This window comes from Camellia sinensis, chromosome 12 (genome assembly GCF_055761805.1).
Source record: "Camellia sinensis isolate YWXY chromosome 12, ASM5576180v1, whole genome shotgun sequence".
Lineage (NCBI taxonomy): Eukaryota > Viridiplantae > Streptophyta > Magnoliopsida > Ericales > Theaceae > Camellia > Camellia sinensis.
The window spans coordinates 85,586,208-85,594,402 of NC_138972.1; the positions used below are offsets into that span (position 1 = coordinate 85,586,208).

At 37.6% G+C, this 8,195-nt stretch overlaps 1 long non-coding RNA gene across 1 annotated transcript; it reads right to left on the reverse strand.

Moving 5' to 3' along the window:
- Positions 1-4,709: 4,709 nt before the first annotated feature.
- Positions 4,710-6,375, reverse strand: LOC145804613 (uncharacterized). Its single transcript, XR_014346760.1, has 2 exons — positions 6,229-6,375; positions 4,710-4,977 (listed from the first exon to the last, which is right to left on the reverse strand). It is a non-coding gene; the product is annotated as an uncharacterized LOC145804613 (long non-coding RNA).
- Between the last annotated feature and the right edge of the window lie 1,820 nt (positions 6,376-8,195).

An 8,195-nucleotide genomic window follows, 5' to 3' on the forward strand; every position in this document is an offset into this window, starting at 1 on the left:
CACTACCTTTATGGTGAGAGGTTCGAGGTATTCTCGGATCATAAGAGTTTGAAGTATCTGTTTACACAGAGAGACTTGAATCTGAGGCAGAGGAGATGGATGGAGTTCATCGAGGATTATGATTTTGAGTTGCATTACCATCCGGGAAAGGCCAATGTTGTGGCCGATGCCCTTAGTAGGAAAACCATTAGTGATGTAGCTTGTATAGCCATCCGGGAATGGGAGATGTTGGGAGCACTTGGCGAGTTTGATTTGCTACTGGGCGAATCTGTCGAGGCTGCGGCCTTGTTTTCTATTGTTGCGCAGCCTACACTTGTGATTAGAGTGTTAGAGGCACAGAGAGGTGACCTTGAGGTAGAATCCCTCCGAGAGAAGATCTCCAGTGGGAAAGTTGAGAAGGGTTTGACGGTGTATCCCGACCTGAGTGTGAGATACCGAAACCGTTTGTTTGTACCGGAGTCTTGCCGAGAGGAAGTACTCCGAGAGTTTCACCATTCGCGCCTTGCGGTGCATCCGGGAGGTACTAAGATGTATCAGGATTTGGGTCGCCAGTTTTGGTGGCGGGGTATGAAAAGAGATGTGGCTGTTTTCGTATCGAAGTGCCTTACTTGCCAGCAAGTGAAGGCCGAGCATCAGAGGCCAGCGGGTTTGTTGCAACCCTTGCCTATTGCCGAGTGGAAGTGGGAGCATGTCACTATGGACTTCGTTGTAGGTCTTCCGAGGACTCAGCGGGGTAGTGATGCTATTTGGGTGGTTGTAGACCGGTTGACTAAGTCGGCGCACTTTATTCCTATGCGCGTGAGAGATTCGGTAGATCATCTTGCCGACCTGTATATTCAGGACGTAGTGAGATTGCACGGGGTCCCAGTGACGATCGTCTCAGATAGAGATCCTCGTTTTACTGCTAGATTGTGGTAGAGTTTGCAGAGTGCCTTGGGCACTAAGTTGACCTTTAGTACGGCTTATCATCCTCAGACTGACGGACAGTCCGAGCGTACTATTCAGATCCTCGAGGATATGCTTCGGGGTTGTGTCTTGGACTTCAGTGGGATGTGGGAGAGGCACTTGCCATTGGTAGAGTTTGCCTACAACAATAGTTTTCAGTCTAGCATCGGTATGGCACCGTTTGAGGCCTTGTATGGCCGACCGTGTAGGTCTCCAGTTTGTTGGGCCGAGGTGGGTGATGCACCTTTGTTGGGTCCGGAGTTGGTTAGGGAGACGACGGAGAAAGTTGAGCTTATCCGTAGGAGGCTTGTTACAGCCCAGAGTCGACAAAAGAGTTATGCCGACCGTAGGAGGAGGCCTTTGGCGTTTGAGGTAGGTGATCATGTCTTTCTGAAGATATCACCTAGGCGAGGTTTGATGAGGTTTGGGAAGAGTGGGAAGTTATCCCCTCGGTTTATTGGTCCTTTTGAGATCCTTGAGAGGATTGGTGAGGTTGCTTATCGGTTAGCCTTACCACCGCAGTTGTCCGGAGTACATGACGTATTTCATGTGAGTATGCTTCGGAAGTATGAGCCAGATCCATCACATGTGTTGGATTGGACCGATTTAGAGGTAGATGAGAATGCCTCGTATGAGGAGAGACCGGTTCGGGTCTTGGATAGGCCGGATCAGGTCCTGCGTGGCAAGACCATTCCTTTGGTGAAAGTCTTGTGGAAACATCACGGAGTGGAGGAAGCCACTTGGGAACGTGAGTTGGAAGTCCGTGAGAAATATCCGGACTTGTTTGTTGATATGTGATCTTGTATTTACTTGTTGCATTTTGTTGAACTTAAGAGCTTTTGTATATGTCTTAAGTTGTAAAACATTGAAAATGTTTTGGTTATTGGAAATATGTTTTGGGAACTTGCCTCATATGGAAGTTGAATATAACATTATATATGTTGATTATATTGTTGAAATTGGAAAGTTAATGCATAATGTTGATGCATGTTGAAGGTACATATGTTATTTACATATTGTGATATGCCTCTTGTTAAATGGAGGGGGTGACCGGTAATGGGTCGGATTGTTGAATGTTAAAGTGTAACATTGTTTAAAATGGAGAAAACTTGTTTTTGAAAACTTGTGTTTAATTTCGGGGACGAAATTCTTTAAGGGGGGGAGGTTATAGCGATCCCGGGTTTACCCTTGTTGTATAGTGATCCAGACATGTGTCCGTGGATGTTGGTAGTTGTTTATTATCTTGTTTACATCCTTTCTTACTTTGTATTTGAGTTATAGGATGTGTTGAGCGGGTTTGTTACAGGTTGGTTGAGTTTAGAAACCAAAACTAGTTGCCCAGATTTTTGGCCTGTACGCTCGAGCGGAGGTGTTGGCGCTCGAGCGTAGATTACACCCATTCAGTATTTTTCCTATGCAGCGTTGTACGCTCGAGCATGGTATTGGCCGCTCGAGCGGGGTTGTCTGAGTGCCGCTCGAGCGTAGGGTTGGGAGCTCGAGCGGAGGCCTGGTTCTGCAAAAGTGCTGGGCGAGTGCATTCTGCGCTCGAGCGGGAGGTTGGCCGCTCGAGCGGAAATCTGTGAGTGGCCGCTCGAGCGGGGTGTTTTACGCTCGAGCGGAGACCTGGGTTAAAGTCCCGAATTTGTGACTCTTTAAATCACTTTTTCACTTTCTCTTCTCTCTCTTACTTTTCCAAAATCACCATTGTTGAGCCTCTCACACTAGACTCTACCTTCTCTCTAGGTTTTGATCTAGTAGGAGTGATTTACTCACCTTTGGCCTTTACAAAAAAGTTGTTGATCGTCGAGGGCTTCATTTTAATCTGAAAATCTCGGGTTTTGGAGCACGTTGGGTTTTGTCGTCTTCTCCTTTGGGACTCCGAATTTGAGGTAGGGATAACCTACTCCTCTCTTTGGGTTTTGTCTTTAAATTTTGGTATTTTGAGATGTTGGGCTTGGTTTGGTAATTTTGTGAAAGTTTGGGGCTTTTGTGTAATTTTACAAAGGTTGGGGTTTTATTCATAATAAACCTAGATGCATGTTTGGCATGAAAAAATGGAATGATTGTTGAATCATTGATGAAAATGGGACCTAAGGGTTGAAATAGTAATTATGGAAAATGGCCTAATTACATTGTTTAATTAATTGGGATAATTAATTGGTGAGAAATGAGGGAATGAAATGTTGATTGAATATCCATTGTGCATTTATTTTCTATTTAGAAATAACTGCTTTGGGCTATCGGTGGAGGATAGTCGTGATCGTTGTAGACAATGCTTGATGATTAAGTAAACTGAAACTAATCAATGAAATGTGTCATGGAACTTGGCGGTTGATAGAATACATTAATTATATGTATTGTGTGATTGTATATAGAACCTTTGTGTTTGTATACGTTATGTGTAGAGGAGGAGATAGGGGATGTACTCCGCGGTTTAGGGGAAGATAGGGGATGTACCTCTAAACCGGATAGGTATTGGGAGGAGATAGGGGATGAACTCCGTAGACAGAGCTCATATGCTTGTCTAGAGAAGTGAAGATAGAGCTCATATGCTTATCTTTGTGAAGTGTGGATACAGCTTGTATGCTTATCTATGGATATTGTTGATATACATATCTGTTGTAGAATGTGGATACAGCTTGTATGCTTATCTGTGGATATTGTTGATATACATATCTGTTGTAGAATGTGGATACAGCTTGTATGCTTATCTGTGGATATTGTTGATATACATATCTGTTGAGAATGTGGATATAGCTTTTATGCTTATTTGAATGTGAGATATAGCTTTTATACATATCTGTGGAAATGATGATAGAGCTAGCATGCTTATCTGTTGAAAAGGGAAAATGAAAAGTAAATGGGACTGGTAAGTCGTTGACATAAATATGTAATTTATGTGATTGTATCAGTGTTGACCAACTATCAATTGCTAATGTTTTAGTCATTGTCCATGGTTGGTTTAGTGTATTTCTACTGGGCTGTGGCTCACCCTATATGGGAATATCATTTTCAGGTGCAGGAAGCATGCCACCTCCAAGGACATAGCTTGGGAGGCTAGAGGCAGACATAGTGTAGTTGTTTTACTTTTGATGTATTACATGTAACTTCAAGCCAAGGGCTTAATGTATAAACGAGTTAGTACTCTTTTGTTGAAACCAAGTGTTAACTTGGAAAGCTGTAAGCCCGTAGGGCATTTTGTTTTGATGTTAACATGTAATACTTATGTAATGAAACTCAATGAAATAAAGGAATGTGGTTAGTTTAATGTTATTATTTTGAGGGGGCGTTACAATATTTTTCTTTAAAGGGAAACAAATTAATTTTGGCACCTGATATACACTCTGGTGACACACACATTTGGCTCTCTGTTATTTCTCACACACACACACACACACGATATACACTCTGTTATGTATCAAACATTTTTGGCTCTTTATTGACACTACCAAACCTCACCTCCGCTCACCACCGACGCTGGCCTCCGGTAGTCGCCATCGTCACACATCGCCACTGTCGCCACTGCAAATCACTACCACCCCTGAATCACATGTATTTTTCTCTCTCTTTCTGTCGCTCTCAATCTCTCTCCTTCTTTGTGGATCTCGGTCTCTCTCTCTCTTTCTCTCTCTCTCTTTCCCTTCATGTCACGACCAAACCCGCCCCTATAGGTTTAACGTTGTAACCGACCAGTAATCCGTAGATTACCTACGGCCTCAAAGACAAAATTTCAAAATATTTAAATAATATCGAGGCCTGAAGCGGAAGCAAAACAAAAATAATAATGTCCATTGAGTTGTGCGTACATGATCAACTATAGTAATTAAAACATTCTTAACACACTTTTATATATACATGTACAAAGATATATTTTATATCTCACACACTACATGAAGGACTTTTAACAAAATGCAAAGATTAACCAAAGCTTGACAAAATAAAACAAAGCCTCTACACAGAGACATTCTTAGGTGGCTTAACAAAGAGGTGGACTCCGGGACAAACTCTAATGTTGATCCTCCAATTGCTCATCTACACATATATATAAAGAGTGAGCTAACGCTCAGTGAATAATACCAAAGTAAAGAGGTTATATAGTAATCGGATCACAATACAATTCATTTCGTTCTTTAATTCGTTTAATTCTCTTAGGCTCTCTCTCTAGCCCTTTAGTTCATTTGCAATGCTCAATGCATGCCTAAGAGTGATTAGGAGTGAAAGAGAATGGAAATCCAAATATGAAACAGTTTTTAAAAATTTTTTAAAATAGAGCTCTTTGCTAGAGTGCAACATTGGTCACTCGAGCGAGCCCCTTGGTCTGCAAAAATATTGGTTGCTTGCATTCTACACTCGAGCGACAACTTTTTCGCTCGAGCGATGAAGTCGATTTTTGGGTTTTCTATAATGTTGTTTGAGCTTCAAAACATAACTTTAAATGATACAACTTGCATGTTTTGTTCTATATGTCAACCATACAACTTCTAACATGACATAAATGCCAATTTTACAAGATTTGAAGCTCAAATCTCCAAGGATTCATCATACAAGCCCAAATTATTTCAAATTCATTTCCATAACTTCAAAACTCATGCACGTGAATTCTATATTTTCATGGATTGTGCATGCATGTGAAATGTAGACTGTAATTTCATCTCAAATGGTAGAAGTGACACTCAAATTCATGAGATTCAACAAAATTATGTATGCGTGTGTGATTTGATGCAAAATTCTCCATGTTTCAAAAATCATCTTTCAATTCTTTCTTTATTTTATGAAACATAAATTGAAACTATAAAACCCTTTCAAAAATATTTGCATGTATGAAATTTAAATCAAAATTAAACTAATTTTTGATTCTCAAATATAAATTATAATTTATCTCCAAATTTGTCCAAATTTAAATTTAATTCATTTTCTTCATATCAAGCCCAATTTCAAACCCACAAATTCTAAAACATGAATTGAACTTCCAAAATTCTTGAAAATTCATGATGCATGTACAATTGAAACTCAATTTCATGTTAAGACCACTAAATTTAAACCCAAAGTGATTAATCTCTAAATTAATTTCCATAAATTTGAACCTAACTCCATTGCATGGATCAAATCTTCAAACAAACCTTGTTGCATGCAATTTAAGGGACTCAATTCAAGAATAATTCTCAAAATTAAACTCAAACTTAACAAATTTAAAGAATTAACACTCATATTCTTCAACCTAACTTGATTTTACATGCAAAACCCAATTTCTATCAATTTATATAATAAACTTCAATTTCTTACCTTAAATCTTCAATTTGATGAATCCCTTCACAAATTCTTGAGCCTCCTCACTTTTCCTCACTTAGGTGCCTTAGGTTTACATCTTCAAGACTTCTCCACCACAAATATGATTTCAACTCCCTTTTCTCTCTCTCTCTCACTCTCTCTGCTACGGTTCGCTTCAGCAGAAAGACTACGTATATATAAGTAATGAAGCTCTCTCATCTTATTTAATTGACTTGATTAGATTATTTCACTAATCACATATTAACATAATTAATCAATTGTTAATCTTAATTAATTATGTCTAGTCTTTAATTTAATTAGTCTAATTGACTTCAATTAAGGTCAGATTAATTATATTTAATTTTTACCAATCTGAATCAAATTTTAATCAAACTCCCAAAGGGTTCCAAATATTAAATTAAACTTATTGACATCATCAATTTTGATTTTCCAAATCGTTTAGGTCTTCAATTTCTGATCAAACTCAAAATTTCCGTCAATAAATTACATATTCAAATTGGACACCTCATAAATAAATTTAATTCATAATAATCACAATTCTCTATCCTCATAACTTAATTAACTTAATTAATTCCAATTTGGACCTAATTAATCAAATCTAAATTTTACTAAATTGAATCGAATATTTAATTAAACTCCCAAATGGATCTGTATTTAAATTAAATTGATTCAACTTATTAATTTCACTTTCTTAAGCCATTTGGACCCTTAATTTCTAATTCCAAAATAAATCATTATTAAAATTAAATATGAATCAAACTCCAAAATTCTTACAAATCCCAAATTACCTTAAAGTAACAACCAATTAGAATCCAAATCTCCTTAATCAATTAAACATAGAATCTTATACATGATGTGGTTGGCTTAATCTAAGGCTTATGCTAATTAAACTCGATTAATTCATTACGAATCGAAATTTTGCCAAATTTCACCGCAGGCTCTAAAAATCATGCTAAATACAGATGTAAAGTCAGTTTTGGTTTCTGGCGTCTCTAAGGCTATAAATTCTTAGTTCAAAGCTCCAATTACAACATATTTTTTTCTACACTCAACAGATATAAATTCATAATCACATAATAACTCACATAATGAAACATACAAATTTATTTCAAGCACATAATCACTTGCATAATTAAGTATATTACGGGTTGGGTTATCACACTTTCTCTATTTCCCCATTTCTCACACTTGCTTTAGGGTTTTATATGATTTTTTTTGTTTAATTGTGTGTTGATTTCTTAATTCAAAATCCCAAATTTTGTGTTTATTTTGTGTTGATTTCTCACACTTGCTCTACGATTTTGTGTTGATTTTTCACACTTGCTATAGGGTTTGATTTCTAGACAAAAATCCCAAATTCAAGCTTAAAAATGAAAATCCAAAACCTTATCATGTTATAGTGGGTGGGACTGAAATTGGATCCATGGACTGCATGGCATACAAACCTCTTACCATTTCTTTGTTACTTGTCGATGCATGCTTTCTTATGTGAGTTTCTTGCCCTACAAGCAGTGTTTATTTAGATATTCTACCAATTCTGCAATTTCATTACTTGATGGTTGAACTCATTAAAATTGGTGGACTTGTAGACTTTCACCCTTTAGTTGGTCCTAAATTCTGCTGGTTATGGAAAGTTCAATTGATATTTTTTGAGTGTGTAAATTTGTGAGAGTACTGAAGCGTGGTAAATATATGAATGATTAGAGCGTAAATTCTACGTCTACTTATATTAATTACAAGTCCAAGTTAGTGTAAATATACCATTGGAACCTTTAAGGTTTGCAATCAAGCCATCATTCTTCTTGTGTAAATGTTTAATTTGGCCTGCAAATTGAAATTTGCTACCTTATTTGACCTTTTGAAAATCATGCTCTTCAGTTAAGTGCCGGTTTTAAAATTCATATTTATGGATTATGGTTCTATCTTCTTGGGATGATATATCTGAATTTCAAGTTAAATGC